This window comes from Pongo pygmaeus, chromosome 7 (assembly GCF_028885625.2).
Source record: "Pongo pygmaeus isolate AG05252 chromosome 7, NHGRI_mPonPyg2-v2.0_pri, whole genome shotgun sequence".
NCBI classification, from domain to species: Eukaryota; Metazoa; Chordata; class Mammalia; order Primates; family Hominidae; genus Pongo; species Pongo pygmaeus.
The window spans coordinates 69,563,535-69,588,869 of NC_072380.2; positions in this window are offsets into that span (position 1 = coordinate 69,563,535).

Sequence of the window (25,335 nt, forward strand, 5' to 3'; positions counted from 1 at the left end):
GTTATAAGTTTAAAATATTTCTAAGATGTTATTTGCAAGCCTCATGGTAACTTCAAATCAAAACACCTACAACAGATACACAAAATATAAAAAGAAAGAAATTAAAATGCGACCAGAGAAAATTACCTTCACAGACAGGAAGACAAGAAGGAAAGAAGGAAGGAAAAGATCACAAAACAACCAGAAAACAAATAACAAATGGTAGGAGTAACTTCTTACTTATCAATAATAACATTGACCGTAAATGGACTAAGCTGTCCAATCAAAAGATATAGAGTGTCTAAATGGAGAAAAAAACAAGGCCCAACGTTCTTTTCCTCACAAGCAACACACTTGACTTATAAAGACACACAGAGACTGAAAATAAAGGGATGGAAACAGATATTCAATGCAAATGTAAACCAAAAAAAGAGCAGGAGTGGCTATACATATATCAGACAAAATAGATTTCAAGTCAAAAACTATAAAAAGAGACAAAGAAGGTCACTGTATAATGATGAAGGAGCCAATTTAGCAGGAGGATATAACAATTTTAAATATATATGTACCTGTCACTGGAGCACTAAGATATATAAAGCAAATATTATTAAAGCCCAAGAGAGAGATAGAACTCAATATGACAAAAGCTGGAGACTTCAACATCCCACTTTCAGCATTGGACAAATCATCAAGACAGAAAATCAACAAAGAAACTTTGAATTTAATCTGCACTGTAGAACAAATGAACCTAGTAAATATTTACAGTACATTTTTTCTGATGGCTGCAGAATATGCATTCCTCTCCTCAGCTCATAGATTATTCTTAAGGATAGACCCTATGTTTGGCCACAAAAACAGTCTTAAAAAAAATTCAAAAGGCCGGGCGTGGTGGCTCATGCCTGTAATTCCAGCACTTTTGGAGGCCAAGGTGGGTGGATCGTGAGGTCAGGAGATTGAGACCATCCTGGCTAACACGGTGAAACCCCGTCTTTACTAAAAATACGAAAAAAACTAGCCTGGCATGGTGGTGGGTGCCTGTAGTCCCAGCTACTCTAGAGGCTGAGGCAGGAGAATGGCGGGAATATGGGAGGCAGAGCTTGCAGTGAGCAGAGATCACGCCACTGCACTCCAGCCTGGGCAACAGAGCAAGACTCCATCTCAATAAATAAATAAATAAATAAATAATAAATAAATAAACAAACAAACAAAAAATTCAAGAAAATGAAATAATATTAAGTATCTTCTCTGACCACAATGGAATAAGCTAGAAATCAATAACAAGAGGAATTTTGAAAAGTATACAAACATATGAGATTAAACAATATTCTCCTAAATGACAAATGGGTTAATGAAGATATTAAGAAGAAAGTTTAAAAATTTCTTGGAACAAATGAAAATTAAAACACAACATATTGAAACCTATGGGACACAGTGAAAACATTATTCAAAGGAAAGTTTATAGCAATAAGCACCGACATCAAAAAAGTAGAAAAACTTCACTTAAAGAACCTAATGATGCATCTTAAAGAATTAGAAGAGCAAGAGCAAGCCAAACCCAAAATTAGTAAAAGAAATAATAAAGATCAGAGCAGAAATAAATGAAACTGAAATTAAGAAAATGATACAAAATATCAATGAAACAAAGTTGTTTTTTAAAGATAAATAAAATCAACAAACCTTATGCCTTACTAAGAAAAAAAGAGAGAAGACCCAAATGGAAAAAATCAGAGACAAAAAAGAGACATTACAATTGATACCTCAGAAATTCAGAGGATTATTAGTGGCTACCATGAGCATGCATATATCAATAAATTGGAAAATTTAAAAGAAATAGATAAATTTTTAGACATATATAACCTACCAAGATTGAACCATGAAGAAACCTGAAACCTGAACAGACCAATATAGAGTAATGAGATTGAAGCCGTTATAAAAATCTCCCAGCAAAGAAAAGCCCACTACCTGATGGCTTCCTTGCTGAATTTTACCAAACATTTAAAGAAGAACTAATATTTGTTCTACTCAAACTATTCCAAAAAATGGAGGAGGAGGGAATACTTCTAAACTCATTTTATGAGGCCAGTATCACCCTCATACCAAAACTAGACAAAGACACTTCAAAAAAATAAAACTACAGGCCAATATCCCTGATGCAAAAATCCTCAGCAAAATACTAGCAAACTGAATTCAGGAAGACATTAAAAAGATCATTCATTATGACCAAGTGGGATTTATCCCAGGGATGCAATTTTGACTCAACATATGCAAATCAATCAATTTGATACATAATATCAACAAAAATTAAAGACAAAAACTATATAACCATTTCAATTGATGCTTAAAATGCATTTGATGAAACTCAATATCCCTTTATGATAGAAATCCTCAAAAAACTGGGCATAGAAAAAACATATCTCAGTTGGGTATAGAAGGAACATATCTCAACACAATAGAAGCCATATACAACAGACACACAGCTAGTATACTGAATAGGGAAAATTGAAAGCCTTTCCTCTAACATCTGAAACAAGACAAGGATGTCCACTTTAATCACTGTTATTCAATATAGTACTAGAAGTTCTAGCTACAGCAGTCATATAAGAAAAAGAAATTAAGGACATCCAAATTGGAAAGAAAGAAGTAAAATTATTCTGATTTGCAGATGATATGATCTTATAATTGGAAAAATCTAAAGACTTCATCAAAAAAGTATTAGAACTGATCAATTTAGTAAAGATCCAGGATACAGAATCAATATACAAAAATCATTAGCACTTCCACGTGCCAACAATAAAAACTCTGAAAAAGAAGTCAAGAAAGTAATACATTTACAGTAGTTGCAAGTAAAATAATACACCTATGAATAAGATTAACCAAAAAAGTGACAGATCTCTACAATGAAAACTATAAAACATTGATGCAAGAAATGGAAGAGGACACAAAAATGGAAATGTATTCCATGTTCATGAATTGGAAGAATCAATATTGTTAAAATTTCCACACTACCCTGTGCAATCTACAGATTCAGTGAAATCCCTATCAAAATACCAATGACATTCTTCACAGAAATAGAAATAATAATCCTAAAATGTATATAGAACCACAAAAGACCCAGAATAGCTAAAGCTATCCTGAGCAAAAAACTGTAAGAATCACATTACCTGGCTTAAAATTATGCTACAGAGCTATAGTAAGCAAAACAGCATGGTACTTGAATAAAAACAGACACATAGACCAATGGAACAGAATCGAGAACTCAGAAATAAATCCATATACCTATGATAAACTCATTTCTGACAAAGGTGCGAATAACACACATTGAGGGAAGAACAGTCTCCTCAATAAATGGTGCTAGACAAAGTGAATATCCTTAGGCAGAAGAATGAAACTAGACCTCTATCTCTCACCATATAAAAAATCAAATAAAAATGGATTAAGGACTGAAATCCAAGTTTTCAAACTATGAAATTACTATTAAATAATAGAAAACACTGGGAAAACTCTCCAGGACATTGGTCTGGGCAAAGGTTTCTTGAGTAATAACCCTACAGACACAGGCAACCAAAGCAAAACTGGACAAATGGGACCACATCAAGTTAAAAAGCTTCTGCACAGTAAAGGAAGCAATCAACAAAGTTGAAGGGACAACCCCCAAAATGAGAGAATTTTTTTCAAACTATTCATCTGAGAAGGGATTAATAACCAGAATATATAAGGAGCTCAATCAACTCAATAAGAAAAAAATGTAATAATCTGATTAGAAAATAGGCAAAAGATCTGAATAGACACTTCTCAAAGCAGAAATAAAAATGGCAAACAGGCCTATGTTTGGTGCTCAACATCACTGATTATTTGAGAAACACAAATCAAAACTACAATGAGATACCATATTACTCTAGTTAAAATGGCTTTTATCCAGAAGACAGGCAATAACAAACATTGCTGAAGATGTGGGAGGAAAAGGAACTCTCATACACTGTAGGTGGCAATGTAAATTAGTACAATGGTGATAAAGAAGAGTTTGGAAGTTTCTAAAAAAACTAAAAGTAGAACTAGTATATATGATCCAGCAATTCTCTGCTAGGTATATACCCAAAAGAAAGGAAATCAGTATATTGAAGAGATTTCTTCACTCCCATGTTTATTGCAGCACTATTCACAATAGCCAAGATTTGGAAGCAACCTAAGTGTCCACCAACAGATGAACAGATAAAGAAAATTTGGTACTGATACACAATGGAGTGCTATTTAGCCATAAAAAAAATGAGATTCTGTCATTTGCAAGATCATGAATGGAACTGGTCATTACGTTGAGTTAAATAAGCCAGGCACAAAAAGACAAACTTCACATGTTCTCTTTCATTTATACTTGAGAGCACAATGGGGTGACTACAGTCAACAAAAATTTTTTGTACATTTAAAAATAACTAAAAAAGTGTAACTGGAATACTTCTAACACAAAGAAGGTGATGGGTACCCCCTTGACCCTGATGTTATTACTACACTATGTATGCCTGTATCAAAATATCTCATATGCCCCATAAATATATACCCTTATTATGTGCCTGTAAGAATTAAAAACTTAAGAAAAAGACCTTCAAGCAGATTAATATCTTATGAGGGTAGAATTCTGTGGGATACATAGAATGGTAATATAAAGTCAAAGAGAAAAAGTTACAGTGTAAAACTTCCAACCACTAAAGAACTTAGTCACATGTATTTTAAATGGATGATAATGGATATCAAATTACCATGGTAATTAAATCCAGTGCATGCATTTAAGTGGTAATGTGAAAATTTCATTGAAAATCATCAATATTTATAATACTCAAGAAATTGCACCATCATAGATATTTAAATTTATGATGAAGAATTTTAGATGCCAACCTAAAAATATGCAATAAGGTATAATTTTTCAAACTTATTTTAGGGAGTATAGAATACACAATTTTGAAGACCAGTAACTTAGAATATAGGCATGTGATCCTTTTCTTTGGGTTTCAGTTGCTTCATAGAGTGTTTGGGCAGTGGTTAGAATTATTCATGTCGGTTATTGGAAGAGTGGATGTATCACAGTGCTACAAGGGGGGCACCCTGATGTCAGATCCCTGGGTTCACATTCCAGCTCTGTCACCTACAAAGCTGTGTGACAGTGGGTATGTCAGCTAACCTCTTATCCTTCCCCTCATTGAAGCAATGATGAGGCGAGGATGACCCTAGATGATGTATGTCCAATGTTCAGGACTCACATATCATCCATTTTAGGGTAGGTATTCAAAAGAAATGGAGCTGCTCAGAGCTTTCTATCAGAGTCTGTAAATTCGAGTTTCTACAGGGTCAACTGGTTTTCGCAGCTTCAATTTCCATGTTTCTTAGGAAACAAGATGAAGTTTCTCACTGTGATTCCATTTTTTGTAAACAATTATTTCCAAAACAAGAACAATGAAAACAAATAATGTAAGGAAATTATGATTTTTGTTCTTTTAGCATAGAGAACATCACCATAAACAGAGAAACAAAACCTTGGAAAGGTGCTATAAGAGTGCTATATGCTCCCTTATAGCCTGAAATGGGGATATTAAAAAAAATTATTTGGTCCAGGCGCAGTGGCTCACGCCTGTAATCCTAGCACTTTGGGAGACCGAGGTAGGCGGATCACGAGGTCAGGAGATAGAGACCATCCTGGCTAACACGATGAAACCCCGTCTCCACTAAAAATACAAAAAATTAGTCGGGCGTGGTGGCTGGCGCCTGTAGTCCCAGCTACTCGGGAGGCTGAGGCAGCAGAATGGCGTGAACCCGGGCGGCGGAGCTTGCAGTGAGCCGAGATCGCACCACTGCACTCCAGCCTGGGCGACAGACAGAGACTCAGTTTCAAAAAAAAAAAAAAATCATTTAACCTCACGTTGCCATTGCCAGTAATAAATAGGCAGTTTATTAAAATGGATAATCAACAAATTAAAAATCTCAGTATAGTAGAAACTAAAGTAACTTAGACAAAGGAGACATTCAAGAACAAGGAACAAGCCCTCTGCTTCTGGCAGCGAAGGACAGCCCTGATTCTCCTGATCAACACAGCAACGGTGTAAAATATTTGCACAGTGTGAGAAGTACTTACCCTATGGCCATCTCACCTAGGGACTGTGAACCAGACCAGTAGCTCATTCTTGACAGGGAAGGCCTGGAACATGCAACCTGCAATTCTCAGATTCCAGTAGAAGTGTGTGTAACTAATGTGTCTCCCAACTTCATTTGGTTGGAGTGGGAAAGACAATAATAATAGAAGAGATTAAACTGGCCATTCCTCAGGGTCAGAAAATGAGCCTTAATTGTTTTTGTTTCCAGACCTGACATTGGTGTAGGTTACTCGGGAAGTTCCTATTCACTCAATGTTTGTTGAGCTAAACTGACTCTCTACTGGGGAGAGGGGGAGCTAGGATAAGCCAAATCCACACTACTGTGAGAAACAGGAGAGGTTCCCTGAGCATGAAGCCGAAGAATTCCTGCTTCTTCCAGTGCTCCTTCCTCAGGATCTCCATTAGAGAAAATTAGATTTTAATCAGGCAGTTAGGATCACACTAGTTTTGATGCATTCTTGGGGATACAACTGAAAGTCCTTATCTATAAACCACGTGTGAGTATCATTTAGTTATTGCTTTGGTTCATCCCAGGGCCACGTGCAAGCAGGATAACAGCATGAAAAACTTCTTGGAATCAAACGGCCCTGGAGAAAGTCATGGCTCTGACACTTAATCGGTGTACTATATTGGGTGAATTACTTGAACTATCTGACTTCCATTTTCTTACCTGTAAATTGTGGGTAATAATAAGAATCTTGAGGATTTTTATAAGGATTTTATGTAAAGACTAATCCATAGTAGACACTTAGTGGCAGCTTAGTGTTAAATGCTCTAATGGTTTGTGACGTCATGCTAAAATGTGCAGGCTGTCTAAGGAAAAAGTTATTGGCTATAGTCATGAATGTTCTGGGCAAATACGAATTATACTGATTTCCATATATTGAATGGGTCTGTGAAGTCATTAAAAAGTTTAAGCTATGTGTTCACACCTTTAAAAATAATTCAGAAGATGGTTCATTCAAGTACGACCAGGAAAAACTTGCTGACAAAGCATCAATATGCTATATTTTAATGACATCATTTTATGTTCTATTACCCAGTATTCATCACAATAGTCCATTTTTGCAAGAATATCACTCTGTTGGGATGCATACATCAGGGCAGCAAATTTAAATAGCCTCTAATAACAGAGTATAATGATTGAAAGTTGGAGAAAGAATATTACTTGCTGATAAAAAAAGAAAAACAGAAAATCAAGTGGTGAAGGATTTCATAAGCCTGGATCTCATTGGACCTGTCCCTGAGTCAGTGTGAGACTGTTGAGAGGATGTACCATTTCCTCAGCCAAGAAACGAGCAGACAACTCTTCTAACCATCTGGAAATTCAGTTTTTACAGTGGTTTAAATTGCTCCTCATGGCATTTTATTCTAGGTGCTAATATTCAAATATTTAAAATTTTAAACGAAGAGATGGTTTTTCATTAAGTTTGACTGGCTCTTGATCAAACTAAAGTAAGCAAGAAAGACTAATGGAAATTTAGTGCAAATTTAAAGAAATACCACTTTCACTTTTATTTGTGTAATTTTAAAATTTTTGATTTCTTTTTTAAATAAAGCAGTGGTTTCTAAAGCTGTTGACTCGGTCTTTTATTTTCAGGAGGCTCTGATTAGCTTTTCCATCGACACTCAGGTATTTAGAATTCTCCAGACATTTCAGTCTCATTCTATCTGTCATTGAATAGAGGCAACTTTATCTCACATTTCATCACATAATCTCCGTATTTTTTAGCATTACACATTTTGTTATATTAAAACTAAATTTAGATAACTAGTAAGTGGATGGTTAAAAGTCAAGTAAATATTTTTAATTGTAACGCATTTGGATAATACATGCAAAAGATAGGTTTAGTCTCATTTATAGTGGCTTGGTAAGATGATCACTGATGCTTACATCACGGTATTTTCTAGAAGTATTGAAGAGAAGCCAACACACCTTTCTTTAATACTACAAGATCAGTATATAGACACAGTCATTGGGAGGAAAGACAGAGTTACAATCCCTCATTTCTGATTAAGAAGCAAAAGCTCCTCCAAGATGCTCTGTGCATAGAGGCATTCTCAGCTCTACAGTCACAGTTTGCTGATCCACTGACACAGAAAGAAATAATTTAACGGTGTCACTGGAAGATTTCCAGACATACGATGTTTCTGATTATTTAAAAATCCTTCTACTCCTTCAGCACTTAGAAATCCTGCTGGATAAAAGAGACTTTAAAATCCTGTTATCATTAAGAAAAATGAAAGGAATTCTCATAGGTTAAATGGAAAAGGAAAAGTGAAAATCAGGGGAGTGATGGGAGCTGACTTTCTGCGGTGCTACAGCCCTGGGAACCAAAGGGGTTTAGGTCTAATGGCACCAAGAGGATGAACAGCAAGGCCTCAGCCTGAAGGAGGTGGGAGTTAGAACTGATCCCGTCTTTACCCCTGCTAAGGCTTATATGCCTTGGGAACAAATAGAACAGCGAAAAAAAAAAGTCTATAGACACAGGGAGAAGAAAGGGATTATTTACAGTTTTGCCTAGGATTAAGATGAGAACAGAGAAAATCTGGGCAATAATTTATATCTATGGGCTTATCTTTATTTTGACTGGGGTTTCACTTTATCTTTATGGCCCAAGAATTCTATAACTGAGAACACAAATTCTCACAGGCTGGTAAGATTTCAGGGATTTCCTTAGAAAAAGAAGTTTTGTATTTACTTCTGACAGGCATCCCTGAAATCAATTCAAGCAATAATTGCAACCCAAAGTATATAAGATTTTCACACATAAAAAAACATCATTTACTCTAAGTTATTACTGAGTGATTTGACTTCATAGGTACCAAGGGCGCTCAACTTTTAAGTCCCAATACTGCTGTGGGAAGCAACAGGATTCCTTCAGCAAATTCTACTAAGATGGTAAATCTTAATATCAGTAAAGTCACGACATATTCTTGAATGGATGGTGTAATGAAGAATTTGAAACACACACACACACACACACACACACACACATCCTTCTAATGCTGATATCCTCCCTGTTAATGAATCACTGATTAAATCTTTAATATGCAAGAGGAGTTCTGGAAGTTAAATTGGGAGAAATCTACTGGGCTCACAGATGTCATTCTTGTATTTTCTTTCTTTCTTCCTTTCTCTCTCCTTTTCCCTCTGCTTTACTCTCCTCTTTCCTTCATTTCTTCCTTCTTTTCTTTTCTTCGTTCTTTCTCCTTTTCTTCCTTTCTTCCTTCTTCTTTACACAGGCAGCTATAAAACAGGCACTTAATAAATTTGTTGCTTATTTTCTGCTTAAATATGGAAAAAAGGCAATGACTGCAAGGAAAAGTTTTGCCATTTCTCTACAACTTAAACCTTTGATACTTTTGGAAGTGATGTTTATTTTGAAAGAGGAACATGTAACAATCTAAAGTCATTGGTCTATTTGAGGGTAAACCTAACAGCTTTTTTGACTCAACTATTTCGAGAGCCATCTTTTATTCTGCCATCCTTTCTTTCTTTCTCCTCTAATTTTTCTATTTAATTTCATTAGAAATGCTTCTGAGCCAACTGATAAAAGAAGACATTTTGAAATAAGTTGAGAAAACTGGAAATATGAAAATAAAGATGAATAAAATGAAAGGAAGCCAAGTGTGAGGTTGGTACAGAGTATGTACATTGAAGACTAGTTCTCTTCCTCAAGGTAGAACACAATTCATCTTTGTGGCTTCACAGGGAATAAGACTAAAGAATATGGACAGAAACAACTTCATGGTTTATTACTAGGTGTAGAGACAAAGTAACTCTTCTGAAAAATATCACTTACACCGGCCTAATAAGTGATTCTCTCCTGTGCCCACACTGAAGGACTTAATACTTCTCACCCCCAAAGTAAGTCAAACTCAACAGTTAACTTATCATTACTTTAGATTTTACTAAAGATTTCTCGGGGAAAGTGAGAAAAGTTCTATTGTAATAATAAACACAACTTAAGAAAGTCTTCTTAGAACACACTCTTGCCACCTCAAGCATCCTCACTCCCAGGGCAACATCAGCAGCCCAAATGGCTCTAGCCTTTCCCAATCATTTTCAGGGTAGGCCTAAGGCTGAGGACAGCATGCCATCTAAAACATGGTAGTAACCACAAAGGGTGTAGGGTGTAGCAACATGAGTCCTAATATGAATTGCATCCTGATAAATTTGGCATTGTAGTATGCCTACCTATGGCAATTTCTAGCAATGTTCTATTGGCTTGGTAGTAGGTGCCCAGTCAATCAGAATCATCAGCTATTTTCTCCAAACCTGTTGAGGCATGGCAGTATGATGGTGCTGTGGGAGATTCAAAGTGCTATTTTGTCTATAAAGGAATTTATAATCTGGCCAGGAGGCAACACTGTGCAAAAGAAATAATTGGAGAATAAATAGCACAGTAAACATAATAAGAAATTGCCAGGGATTATAAGAGCCAACTATGTGAAGGCTACTGCCTGAGAGAAATTTTCCTGCAGACAAGTGTGGTCATAGGTGTGATTTCCTTGCACAACAGAGACAAGGGTAGGCAGAGGGAGGAGAGCTGGAGGCAACTATAAATTTGCTCCTCTGAGCACAGCAAGTGGGTTATTAAAGATATCTACCTTCGACTGATGCCTGAGGCTCTGTTAGGAATGGGAGAAACAGATCCACAGGAGAAAATAGATTCTTTTCTTCTTTGGGTTCTAATACATATTGGTGCAGTTGCCTGCCATATGGAGATATAAGTTTACATATACACTCTATGTTTATTTACTCATATTGTAGTAAATCTAAACTGCACAGAAACTTCTGCTGTTTTGAACACTTAGGATAGTGTTCCATCCTTTCTGAAAGATGAAGAGATGGACTCGATACGTAATTTGTGATGTGATGACAGGTGCTTCTTTCACTTTGCTAATGATATATTTCTAAGGACAGAAAAATTCCTCTCCAACTCCATGGCTATGACATCAATTCTATAATAAAATCATTCATTGTCTACCTTTTTAAAGGATTTCTTAAGTCCTCATCAATGAGCGGTTACTAAGATCCTACTGGAAACCCAGCTATGTCCCCTCTGCCTGGAAGTCCTTTATCTCTGTCTTTGTTTCAATATATTTAACTCCTTAAGGTCCATCACAAATGCCTCCCACATCCTAAAGCCTTCCCTGAGGGCCCCTACTCGGTAACCTTCTGAGATCACTTCTACCTCTTTATGCCATGTAGCATAGTCTGCTTTTCAGTGTAGTTATTCATTCCTTACTCAACCCCCAACAAGTTGTTGGTTATCTAAAGACAGGGAGAAGAGATAATCATTTCAGAATAATCTGAGTCTCCCAGCAGAATGCACAGAACACAGTCATTAAAATTGAATTGTGTTGAATTAAATAGAAAACCTTTTTGATGATTTCTCATGAATCTGTATTTCTCAACATGAAATTCCCTTCTTTTCTAGTACTGTGATGTACTACCTAGATCCTCCTCAGGAAAACAAGGTTTCCCACCCTAGTTGCTAGAAGTCAGTCCTCAACTGTCAGCCCCTTCGGGGATTAGCTCAGCAGCTCGGAGCTTCCTCACCCAAGGCCACACCCACTGGCAAAGATCCATAAAGGCCTTGCCCCTCCTTGGAGAAGCTCCATAAGGTCATCCATCTTCAGAGCTTCTCTCAGGCTTGCAGAGGTGACGGTGTCACTACTTGAGCCCTGTCTCTGCCTGATCCTGCTTCCTTCCTTTTCGTTCCACCTGTGTTCATCTCATGAGCACCTTCTGAGGGGCATCCTATACAATAATTTCCTGTCTAGTCCCCTTCCCGAGGACACAGACTGAAACATGCATGTTGAACATGAAAGTACTATATGCCTTTTATAGTCATGAGCATAGTGGCCATAGAGGAGCTGGACTGAGATTTCTACAGTGATGCTCCACTGGAGGTTGCACGGTATTTTATTTCACAGCCAAAATATGCTCCTTCTCTTTATTTTTCTGGAAATAAACACACAGATGTTTGGTGGAAGAAACTAAACTACACTGCTAGTTCTCCTGGGGCCTGTTTAACTTATCTTTTCAAAACAAATAGTCATTCTATGTTTACTTGTCAAGAGAAAAATGCCTGAATTTATATCCCTTTTCCTATTTGCAGAAGGCATAAATGTCAGAAAGGTTAAAATCATCTTCTAGGTGCTTCAAAAGCCTGTTTCAAAGAAAATTTTCAAACTATAAATTATGTATGAAAAGATACAGATACAAAATGCTATTAAGAAAAGAAACTAAGTTAATGAAAGGAAACTCATTCTATATTTTTTTCTGAGACAAAATTGATGACCCCACTTTAGCAGAAAGCAGTTGAAAATCTTCATGTAAAGCCACAGCATCAAAAAGCAACATTCTTGACAAATATAAATTTCAAGTGGTATTATAAAGCTAGTCCAGAAAATCTAATCATTCTGAACATTTGATTTATAAGATATTGAACTCATATTAGATATTGTGATATTTTGAGAATCCATTAAAGTTCTCAAGGAAAAAAAGAAACCCATGGTCAAGTGAATTTGCATTTCTAACTTGCAACAAGCCTGCAGTAGAAGTTAATAAAAGCAACGAAATGACTTAGTGATAAAAAGAAATATTAGAAATAAAAAATAAACACTTTCATGACAACATTTCTTACTGTAGAAATCTTCATGATAATTAACAAAATAAATAAAAGTAACATGATAAAAGCTTCAATTTTCTTGTTGTTTTATAAAATTAAGAGCTACAGCAGGCCAGCTTGGTGGCTCACACGTGTAACCCCAGCACTTTGGGAGGCTGAAGCAAGGGGATTGCTTGAGCCCAGGAGTTTGAGACCAGCCTGGACAACAATGGGAGACACCATCTTCGTTTTATTAAAAATAATTTTAAAAGAACTACAGCAATTCATTTTATGGGAAAATATGCTATGACTACATTTTTTAAAGAACTATATTTTTTCTAAATAAGAGTACTAAGAAACTCTATAAATATTTATTAAAAATTTTAAAAATTCATTTTTGTGAAAATTTGTAATGTGCCAGACATTTTCAATGTAAAATTTAATTTAATTTTCACATTCATCTTTTGGAGTTTCATCACTCCTATTTTAAAGATATGAAAACTGAGGTTCAGCTTCAGAGAGGTTATGTAACTTGCCTAAGGTAGGATTCCAGCAAAGATCTAGAAACTCCAAGACCAATGCCGGCTTACTTACAACATAAAATCAGCATTGAAATTGATTTTCTTTTCAGGTTTCAGGGCTGATTCAATTTTTGATTGAATACTAAATTCAGTTCTTGCAAATCTTTGTCTCACTTCTTTCATTTGGGTTGGAGGGTATGGCGGGAGATTCTAAAACTCTATGAAGTGTATTTTTTAGATTATTTTTAAATTTATCAAAAAGTGACTTCATCATTTTACCCAAAGATTTAGAGGGTAATTTTCTCTGTCTTTGAAGTTTAATAGTTGTTTTTAGGATGTGTATCAGAATGTATTGTTTTGGGTTTATTCTCTCCACATTCACTGTGGGTCGTTTAATGTCTACATTTAAGTCTTTACAATTCAACATTCTGGCCTAGAATTGTTTTTGTTTTTTTGTTTCTTTTAATAATGTTAAGCATCAGTTCAATCTATTGCTTGGTTTTTCTTCTTCAGAGACATTACTGTGTTAGACCTTTTTCTGTATTTATCTCTATATCATTTTATCTGTAATTTTTAAACTTTTTGCATGTTTTTGTTTTTATACCTCTTTTCAATATATCTCAGTACATTTTCAGTTGATTCTATTCCTCCTTAGATATTTATAATTAGTGTTCATTTCTGACACAATTTTGTTCTTTTCCTCAGATTTTTCCAGGCTTAACTATCATCTTTTTTTTATATAGTGCTTTTGATGATACTTAACTCATAGTAGAGTGTTATGTTACGGTTTTCCTCTGCTTTATACCTGAATTGTGGTCCTTTGTAAAGGTTTTGTGCTTTTGCCAGAGTGTTAAGTTGTAGAAGAGGAAAAACATATTTTTCTCTTTCCCTTCCTCCTAGGTTCTTAGGCTGGGGCCCTGTTAGCTAGACTGACCAAAGATTAACAAGAGAAAAAGAAGCAGAGGTATATTAACATGTGCCTGGTGCATATACCTGAGAGCTCTCAGAGATATGTGTGCCTCAAAGAGTGGTTAGACCATGGGTTTGTATAGCTTCTTCACGAAAGAACAACACATTTGGCTGGGCTAGGTAGCTCACGCCTATAATTCTATTAATAACACTTTTGGAGGCCAAAGGGGAAGGATCACTTAAGGCCAGAAGTTCAAAAGCAGCTTGGGCATTACAGCAAAACCTCATCTCTAAAAAAACATCAAAATTAAAATTAAAAAATAGCCAGTTGTGGTGGTGCACACCTGTAATCCTAGCTACTTGGGAGACTGAGGTACGAGAATTGCTTGAGCCCAAGAGTTTGAGGTTGCAGTGAGCTATGATCATACCGCAGCACTCCAGCCTGAAAAACAGAGCAAGACCTGTCTCTAAAAACAACTGAGTTTTAAGGATGGCAAGCTGTGAGAATGTAAACACAGGGGAGAAACTACTGGAAGATAGGGCTAGTTAGTAGGTTTGTTGTATAGATTCCTCTGGTAGCACCTCCAGGTTGGTAAGTGTCTACAGTTGTCTTCAATAATTAATTTCTGTCTTCCTAGTACAGAGGGGAAGGGGGACATCTTTACAAAGTTGTGTCTTCCTTTTAGGCAAATAGGGGGAGGGCAGAAAGCTTTTCTTGTAACTGCTTCTTCTTCACTGGCTTCAGCTAAAAATAATTCTTATGCCAAAGGACATATTTTGGAGTGGTATGTTCTCCTACCCTTCAAGGTCCTTTTCCTTAGGGAGTGTGAATTTGGGTGACTTACGAGGTTTCTTAATTTAAAAGTACCCTTTTTTATTGTTGGAGAGTTTCATTCCTTTAATATCTAGTCTTTTTGGACAGATAGGTTTTGTTGTTGTGTCTTGCTGTGATAATGCTTTAACTTCAGTAGGATCCTTCATTTTCATTGACTGCTCATTCTTTCCCTTCATGGGTGAGTCTGAGAGTCATCTCACTCTTCTGGGACACCTTTCCAATAATGCCCTTCTGGTCTGCACACCTCAAAGCCTCCTCCTTTCTACCATCCAAGTGGCAATTCTCTCTTCCCCAGGTCTCACGCTGTAGTCACTACTTCCCTCTGGGGATGGGGAGCAGGGAGACCTGTCTTTTCTATGGGTAATTTCTACTTGGTTTGCCAGGACTCCTACCTCTGTATGCTCTGCTCTGCCCTGTGCAGTCTCCACCGATTTTCTGCTTTTCACAGGCTCTTGAGCCAGCTGGGCTGGTCTTGATGTTCACTTCCCCACTTCCATGTAAACTGACATATGAGATAGTCTCTGTGTCCTTGTTACACAGTTGGCATGGATTTATATCTCTTTGTATTTTGGGCTTTTCATACAGAGATTCAGAGTTTGAGGCTACAAAATTGAACTGTTCATTCTAATTTTATATGCTCTTATGTATTTTTATCTTCAAAATCTGTCAACTTCTGAAAATATACATGAAAAAAATTCCCATTACTATTGTAATGGGATTGTGCATTTATCGGGTTCCCTTGTATTTCCAAAGCTGTCTGCATGGTGAATATTGTGTTGCTGATTATAACAACTCTCTTGTCTTTGGAGATGATAACATCTGTTGTTTTATGCCATTCACTGTCACCTTTAACAGCTTTGGTCTTGCATTGCATTTATCTGATGTTGCCATCACCATTTCATAAGATCACTTATGGTCTTCATTGCCCTGGTTGCTCTGACCACTGCTCCATTTCCAGTGCTTCTTACTTTATGTTACATGTGTCTTGTGAACATCATAGAGCTGCATTTTGCTTCCAAGCAAAATATGAGATTCTTTAATTTTGAAAGAAGAATTAAGTCCATAAATAAATATTATGCATATTTGGCACAATAATTTCTACACTTGCTTTTGTTCCTACTGTACTATTTTGCCACTTTATTATCTTAGCTTTTGCTTCTTCAAATACATTTGTTCTCCCATCTTTATTGCCACATGTGGTCCAAATTATGCCAAATCTCAGCTACTTGATCTCCTCATTTTCACTCTTATCTTTCAATTCAGTTTACATACAGCAGCCAAAATAATATTTAAAAAATTTAAACCAAATTATATCACTCCTCTGCTAAAACATTTAAATTACCACCAGGTGCAATTAGAATAAGATGCACATTCCTATTGTGCAATGAGACTGCATGATCTGTCTCCTCATGTGGCTTTCCAATCTCCTTGTATTTTTCTTTTTTGCTATCACATTCTGATCCATCGACACTAGCGTTTTTACTGTTTCTTAAAAGTGCTAAACTTGTCTAGGACTTTGGAACATTGCCTTTACTCATTTTGAAAGATCTCCCCCCTACCTCTTCAACTGGCAAGCTCCTCTTAACCAGTAAGACCTCAGGTTAGATGTCCCCTTCCTTGACAATGTTGAAAAACACCTAGCCCTCATAATTCTCTATAGCATGGAAAGATTCATTTCCTCTAGAGCAGTAGGCAATAAACAAATAAATGAAATAATTACAAATTGTCAGTTTACAGCTGCTAAAACATAAGTTTTACGAAGCCAGGGGTTATGTTTGTCTTTTTTGCATCGTCCATCGAAACCACAGAGATCCTTTATCACTTTCTCGATTGGTTCTCTTCCCTCTCCTTTCACTGTGGTATCAAGATCAAGATCTTTATGTGGCACATAACATCCTCCATGATCTTTCCTTATTGACCTCTCTAGTCTCATCTTTTAAACTCATTCTGTCTATTTTTAATGATCTAGGGATATCACCTTAGTGTCGATTTCTCTCATGCTGTCGTATCTGCTTGAAATGACCTCCCCCCCCCTTCCCTTCTGCTTATCCTGTGTTGGCTAAATCCTACTTATGCTTCCACAATTAGCTTAGAACTTATCTCCTCTAGGAAGCTTTCATTAACCCCAGTCCTTCCTGGCTGAACTAAGGACTCACTTTTGAGCTCCCTTAAGTCCACATAAGCATTCCCAATGTTGCTTGGTGCATGATAATAATATAATCTTATGTTCCCTCTTAGAAAATGTATGCTGTGTGACAGAGAAGGGATTTTAGCTTAAAAGGTTTCTTTTATTTTGGATCAGTATAATATTAAAGAACTTATTACAAAGTTCATTGAATAAAATCTTTAATGTATATTACATTGACACAAATATTGACTTTTCCCTCTTAATAAATTATCAATTTTTAAAATATCATTCAAGTTAGTGAATAAAAATCATGCTTAGTCACTAACTAATCTAAATATATAATATTGTGTGTGGTTTGAAAATGAAATATATATTTTAGTGTAAAAAATTTTAACTGTATTCAAACCCTGATGCTTAATTTTTTATTTTGTTCTAAAAATAACTTTTGTGATTTGTTTCTAAATGAAAATCTCAAAGAGACTTTTTCAGGATACTCTTTGAAACAGTTCTCTTTTAATAGGGCACTGAAAATGTGAATAGGTCTTGTTCAAAATAGATAAAAGGCTAGTTTGGTATAGTTTTACGTTAACTTGCTAAAAATTATGAAAACACTTTTATGTGCTACAGAAAAAAAGTTGGATAAGACAGATGCTTAAAACTCTAGTGAAGATCAATTTGAATTACATTTTCAAACCTCCTTTTATATTTTTCTCCCTCACTAACATGTTATACATCAATATCAATGTGTAAAAGGGGCATTTAAAAGAAAAATTCTCAAATTTCTGAAGACCTCTGATTCTCTAAATTTACCAACTTCTAGTTACTTTAACTGTAGGTCAGAAGTGATGGGAAATTTTGCTTATGTTTGTTGAGTGTTGTATATGAGAATGATAACATAGTTATACTCTGGTAGGCGGAATAATGATCCCCAGAGGTGTCCTTGTGCTTCCTAATATCTGGAACTTGTGCTAGAACAAAAGAGATTTTGCAGATGTGATTAAGTTAAGGATCTGGGCATGGGGAGTGATCCTGGATTACCTATATGAGTCCATTGTAATCACAGGAGGGCCAGAGTCAGAGAAAGAGATGCAATGAGAAAAGCAGAGGCAGGAGTGATGTGAAGGGGCCATAAACCAAAGAATGCAGGTGGCCTCTGGGATCTGGAAAAGGCAAGGAAACAGATTCTCCCCTAAAGCCTCGAGAAGAAATGCAGTCTTGCTGACACCTTGATGTTAGGATTGATGACTTTCAGAACTGCAAAATATTTGTGTTGTTTGAAGCTGCCAAGTTTGTGGTAATTTGTTACAGCAGCAACAGGAACCTAGTACATAGACATAGTTTAAGTTTACCTGTATAAAATGTCAAATAAGATGACAAAGAAGGATTTTAGCAAAAATGTGAAACATCTTTCTATATAGGAGGACTAGTATACAAAAATGGTGAGTGAGGAGACTCACAGATGAATGAATGGCTCCTTATCTTACACTTGGTTGAGTGCCTGTGTCAAATCAAAGGGATGCAAGCCTCTAATATGCCATCCTAGTCTTCACAGAGGCTTCCACCTTGAAATTCCATGAGAGACATCCCCATTCTCAGATTATCTGCCATTGAGTTCCTAGGTTTCTTCTCCATGTGCCCTATCATCTCCACTCTTCTTGTCTAAAATACGTTTTAAAAGATTTATGGATACTTCCCCTTTCTTCTCTTGGTTTCACTGTTATCTGGGTAAATAGATGTGTTTATGTACTGGGGGAACAGGGATAGCTATGGAATCAGGATGAAGTTCCTATCAAATAAGTATTCCTTTAGTAATTTGTTCTTTTTTTTTCTTTTTTCTTTTTTTTTTGAGATGGAGTCTTGCTGTGTCGCTCAGGCTGGAGTGCAGTGGCGTGAACTTAGCTCACTGCAAGCTCCACCTCCCAGGTTCATGCCATTCTCCTGCCTCAGCCTCCCAGTAGCTGGGACTACAGGTGCCTGCCACCACTCCTGGCTAATTTTTTTTTTTTTTGTATTTTTTAGTAGAGACAGGGTTTCACTGTGTTAGCCAGGATGGTCTCGATCTCCTGACCTCATGATCCACCTGCCTCACCCTCCCAAATTGCTGGGATTACAGGCGTGAGCCACTGCACCCGGCCAGTAATTTGTTCTTAACCTAAAGGTAGGCTGAGCTGAGGAGACAGAGATCAGAGTCCAGGACAGCTGACATTCCTGAATCTGCAGAGGAAGGCACTGGAAAACAGAGAGGTACTTATTTAGGAGGAACTCCACACATCTAAAGGGGGTCCTCATGAGTCCTTGACCAAGAGCTGGGCTTGATATATGCAAGCTGAGCCTTCTTAAGGCCTTCCAGAGAATAGAAGCTACAGGATTGAGAGTCAACCAGATCTATTAGCAATCAAGTAGTGTTGGGGTCATTGGTGTGCCCAGATGGAAAGGCGTTAAGGCTTTAACATGGGATATCCAAAGAAGACATCAAAAAGGCTGCATCTTAGGAGTAAGGACCATGACTGAAAATGAGGGCTACTCTATACCTACCCCCAAAGCTTGAAACCAAACACCAATAAGAAGCACAGAGTAGATAAAGTTTGGAGGTTGAGTTCTGCCAAGCAAAAATGGTTTAGGGTTTCCCACAGAACCAAACCAAAACATATAAAATTAAGATTAAACAATTTAAAGGAAATCAGTGAAATTAGCCAATAATTAAACTGCCTACTACATACAATTATCGGCTCTCCTTAGGAAAGAATTACAGAAACTAAAATATCTGAAATACATCCCCTTCATGTTTTCAAAACAATAATAAATTAATAGACATACAAAGAAACAGAAAAACTTGGCCTATACTCAAGAAAAAAGCAATCAGTAGAAAATTAACCTAAGAGTCTCCCAATGTTACATTTAGCAGAATAATATTTTAAGCGCTTATTATGTGTTCAAATGATTTTTAAATGTCCTCAAAAATTATAGTGTTAAGTGAATAGACAGAGAATTTAGCAAAGAAACTGAAACTCTAAGAAAGGAAATAAATGTACTCTAGGACTAAAATTACAGTGGCAGTAAACAAAAAATTCTCTCAATCTTCAGGACAGATTGGAAGTAGGACAAGTTTGCTGTAGAAAGATCAATATGAATGAGGAAGTCTGAATAACAGGGAGGAAAAAAGACTGAAAAAAAGAAAAAGAATAGATCCTCATGGAAATAAATGGAAGTATTAAATGACATAGCACAAGTACAACTAGAGTCCCAAAAAAAGAGAGTGAGAAATAGACAGAAAATATATTACACATATAATTACCAGAACTTTCTCAAATTTGACGAAAATTATCAGCTTATAGATTCAAGTAGTTTACTTAGTCCAAAATGGGATCAAAAATTTTAGACTTAGGCACATAATAGTCAAACAACTGAAAAAAGAAAAAAAGTTTACTTGAAAGCAGTCAGATGATGAAGGTGATGATGCATTACATACAGAAAAACAAACATAAAATTATAAATTATTTCTAATGAGAAGCCATGGGAGCCAGAAAATCATGGAACAACATGTAGAAAGTATTGAAAGAAAAAAAAGGTCCACCTGGAATTCTATATCCAATAAAAACTCCCTACAAAATATGGATAAAATTTTTTAAAAATTCAGATGAACAAAATCTAAGAGAATTTGGTCTCTTACAATGACTTATACTACACAATATGTAAAAGATTGTTAGACTTAAGAAAAATCAGAACAGATGAAAACTTAAATATACAAGGTTTCACAAAAAGCACTGGAAATGGAAAAAAAACAGATATATAAAAAGTTAACTTTTTCTTTGTAATTTCATTATAAGATCATTGTCATTTAAAACAAAAAGAGTATCATTTAAAGAGGGGTTATAATACATGTCATAGTTAAAGAAAAGTGAAAACAATAGCACAAAGGATAAAGAAATATGTAAAAATTGAACATTTTTTACAGTCTGAGAAAAAAGAACTGCTATGAATAAAGAAGGATATTTCAAAATAATAAGAAGATCATTCTTCAAGAAGATATAACAATCATCAATGTATGTGCTACTAATAACAAAGATCCAAAATTCATAAAGCAAAACTGACTAAAGTAGTGAGAGAAACAGTGAAATCTATAAATGGTGATAAATATTTCAAAATCGCTCTCTCAATAATTTATAGAACAAAAATAAAGATTAGGAGAACCTGAACAGCACTATCAAAACAGATTGACCTCATTGGCATTTATGAAATGTGACATCTGACAATTTCATAAGATCCATCCCTTTGAAATATGGGAAATGAAGGATATATTCATACAATGAAATTCTACATAATAATTAAAAGCAATTACTGATACATACAATAACACAGGAGATTCTCATAACCATTATTTTGGTGGTTATGAGAAAAGAAGCCAGTGCATACGTTTGTTAAATTTTAATGAACCATACATTTAAAATGGATGCATTTTATTCTACCTAAGTAATACCTCAATATTCATTAAAAATACATCTAACAACGAAGAAACACAGCTTAAGACTATATGATGGTCAAAACCTACTTTAAATGGAGTGGTTAAAAAAAAACCAAATGATTGATCAAGAGCACATCATGTACCTTTTATGAATATCTGTCAAAGTTGACTTTTATGAATATCTGCCCAAGTTGACTGTATCCTCATAGACACTGTTGAACAACACCTTTTTAAAGTTAAAAATATTTATATAATGCATTGCTTGCTTTCTCAAAAATAGAAATATCATGATAACCCTAACTCCTATAAATACTTCGTAAACCTTAAGGAAATTGGCAACCACTATTTAGGAAATCCTGCCTTTCGCATATTTTTTATTATGTAGATCATACTGTATCATAATAATCTTAAAATGTGCTGCTTTCCCCTAGTAGACTATGAACATAGTGATATTAGCTACTACATTTCATTAATCTTGTGATTTTAGGAACTTGCATAGAGCCTGACACAAAAATCAGTGCTGAAAGATATATTTGTTGAATAAATCCATCAATCAGAAAAAGAACAAAAAAACCTAAAAAATTATTTTGACCAAAGTCATATCTTGGGTGTGAATTTTGTTTCTTCTAATATTTTTGGATATTGCAGCATTAATTCTTAATTTAAATAATAAATTGAATACTTTAAATTTTTAAAAGAAAAACATGAGCAGAAAACAACATACCTTTTAAAAAGAAATTTTAGGAAAGAAAAACAAAATAGAAATGTTTTCATAACAAATGGCTATTTGTAAGGAACGTCTGGGAGCTTTTAAGCATCAACCATCAACATATTGGTAGCAGGTGGCCACCGATCGAAAGATACTTGTAAAAGGAAATTGTTCTTATCATTTTATACCATTATAGATTTTATCCTGTGGTTTTTCTTTATAAGGAAACACTGGCAAAACTTGCAATAGAAAAATGAGAGATTATATGGGAAACTAGGGAAAATATGTAGAAATTTTCAATTATTTTTTATTAACCAGAGGATTATTCCTATTCTCTGTAGCACATATTGATTTAAAAAACAATAATACTAATTAGCATCAATCCTCCTTTCTGTACTGCCTATGTTTTTGTTGGAAAAAGATGGTCTTCAATCCTTCCCATACCTCTGAACACCATACGTATCAAATGAAAATATTTTTGTCCGGCATATGTATCTATCATGGTCACAGAAATCATGGCATTTTTACTATAAAAAGAGATATTAAAAGCATATTCTGTCTCCTCCCCCAAATTTACATAAATTGAATCTAGAGATTAATTTGGCTTGAGAAATATTTGAGAATAACTGGATTCATTTTATTTTTATGTGTTTTAATGTGATTTATTTTTCCTAACATGAAATTTTTAAAACTACATCTTAAAATAAGTGCATAGATTTTGAACGGCCTTTTTAGAGACTAGCTAAAAGAGATTTTGCAAAGCTCCCTTCTGTTTATGGATCTGATCTAAACGGAAATGGGACTGGCTTTCTCTTTGAACACCAGCAGGAGCCATTAGCCTCTCTGGGCCAGGAGAAAGAAAGCATTCTTGCTGTTGTTCTTCCCTTCCTCTTTCAATTCCATCCCCAATTCCACCCCAAAAGCCAGATCCAGGAGTGAACACCATTTGACCAGCCATAGTGTGGGCCACATTGGTTCCCAAAGAGTGGAGGGGTACATTTCACCTCAAAGGTAACATCATTGCCCCTACTGGCAAAGCATAACAAAGCCAGAAGGTCCGCTGGAAGAAAAACTATAGTTACTCATCAGCCAGCTGCTAAGCTGGTCCTTTAAGTATGATGCTAATTCATTCACTGCTTTTTCATGCCTATTTCTTTATTTTTCTTTGACTAAATTGCATAATAATTTCTGTCTGTTGAAGTCCTTCTAATTCTTCAATGTCCAGCTCAATGAAAATTTACTGAAAATAATATTTAACACATTTATAAAGGACATATAACTTTGATCAAATAAATGCTTAGGTTGCAAATCAATATATGAAATATTAAAAAGAAAACCTATGGAGACCATCGTGTCTGATTTGGCTTTCCGTTTTCTGAAGTCTGCAGACAATCCATACTAATGTTCATTACCTAAGGAAAAAGTCTTGCTAATTGCAGCCAGAGACTTTTCTTTTATTTAGCAACACAAAGATAAAAGCAAACCAATGAAATCCTTGCCAGACACCATTAGTGTGAATTAATCTCATGTTCTCCTGTGACTCTCAACCGGCTTAGAGCAGTTCAAAAATTTAATTGTACAAATATTGATTGAGGACCTGTTTAGTATAAAAGAACATGATATGGGCTAAGGATACACACATGAATAAGATATGAGTTCACCGGTCAAGAAGTTTACAGAGAAAGAAACAATGAATATCCCCAAGGGGGTGCTGTAAATATTAACAAAAGTCAAGGAAATGGAGGAAGAAATTTACAAATCATGATCTGTGGGGGTGGAAAGGCATCCTAAGCAGAAAGGAAGGAGAGAATTGAGAAGCAGGGTGCTGGGAGGACAGAGAATTATCTACTGTGACTATAGTTCTTGTGTAACTAAAAATTGCCTGAAGAGTGAGTTAAAAATGTGTATTCAAAGGCTGCTTTTCTGGAAAGTCTGATCAGCAGGACTGGAATGGGGTCAAGGGCGTGCATCTCAGGTGATTCTGATATTGGTGACCTGTAGGCAACCCAGCGAGACATCATGGCCCAAACACAGACAACAGGGGCATGAAATGAAGTTGAGACTGAAAATCTGCTGAGGATGAAATTGTGAAGGGATTTGAATGTCCTAGGAAGAAAAATTCAGCTGAAGACCATTGAAGATTTTAAGAAGGAAAACTGAGATTGGGGTTTGGAAACCTGACTTTGGTAATGGTGAAAATGATGAATTGCAGAGTCTAAAGACTTAGAGGAGACAAGTGCAGACTCTTCTGCAATAGAAAGAAGGTTAGCAACAGGCGACATCAGTGAGGAAAGAGCAGAGGGGTAAGACAGGCAGTGCCAACAGGACTTTGAGCAAATATGGTTTAGGGAACTCATGGGCTACATGCCTGAGTCAACAACTGGAGCTGTTACTCCAGTAACACATCCCTCAGGTGGGTTGGTTCAGTAGTCCACATTCCCCTGATTCAAGCTGTACCTGCCCCTAATTATGTCCTCACCTTTTCAAATTATAATACCTGGGTTGCTTTCAACAGATTTCTGTAACCCTGATATATGTTCTTTTATCATTTGAATGTATTCAACTTAATCACTTACTGCCTGATTGAATTCTGCATTCCTTTCACATTATTCTCTACCTATTATTCTATAAACATGATTATCATTTCATTAAAACTCAAATTCTTCTTTCATGGTTGCCTGGGTCTTCAGCTATAACACTAAGTGATAATAGTATTTTTTTTAAGATTGGATACATTTTTGAGGAATAGACAGGGAGCAGAGATGGTTTAATGTTATCCTATTGATGAGAATATTGAGGAACAAGGAGGAGAAACAGCTTAATTAGAGTTAGCTCACTTTAGTAGTCAATAGACCCCCTCTCAATTATCCTGGTATTTCAAGCTCAAAGTCTCAACATTATACAATTTTGGCTCTTTTTAAAAAGAAGATTAGCGAATATTTGTATATGAAGATTTAAAAAATCTAAATAGCAATATGAATTGATCACAGAATGTTAAAGATTATGAAAAAGCAATTTTAGAGAATTCTTGA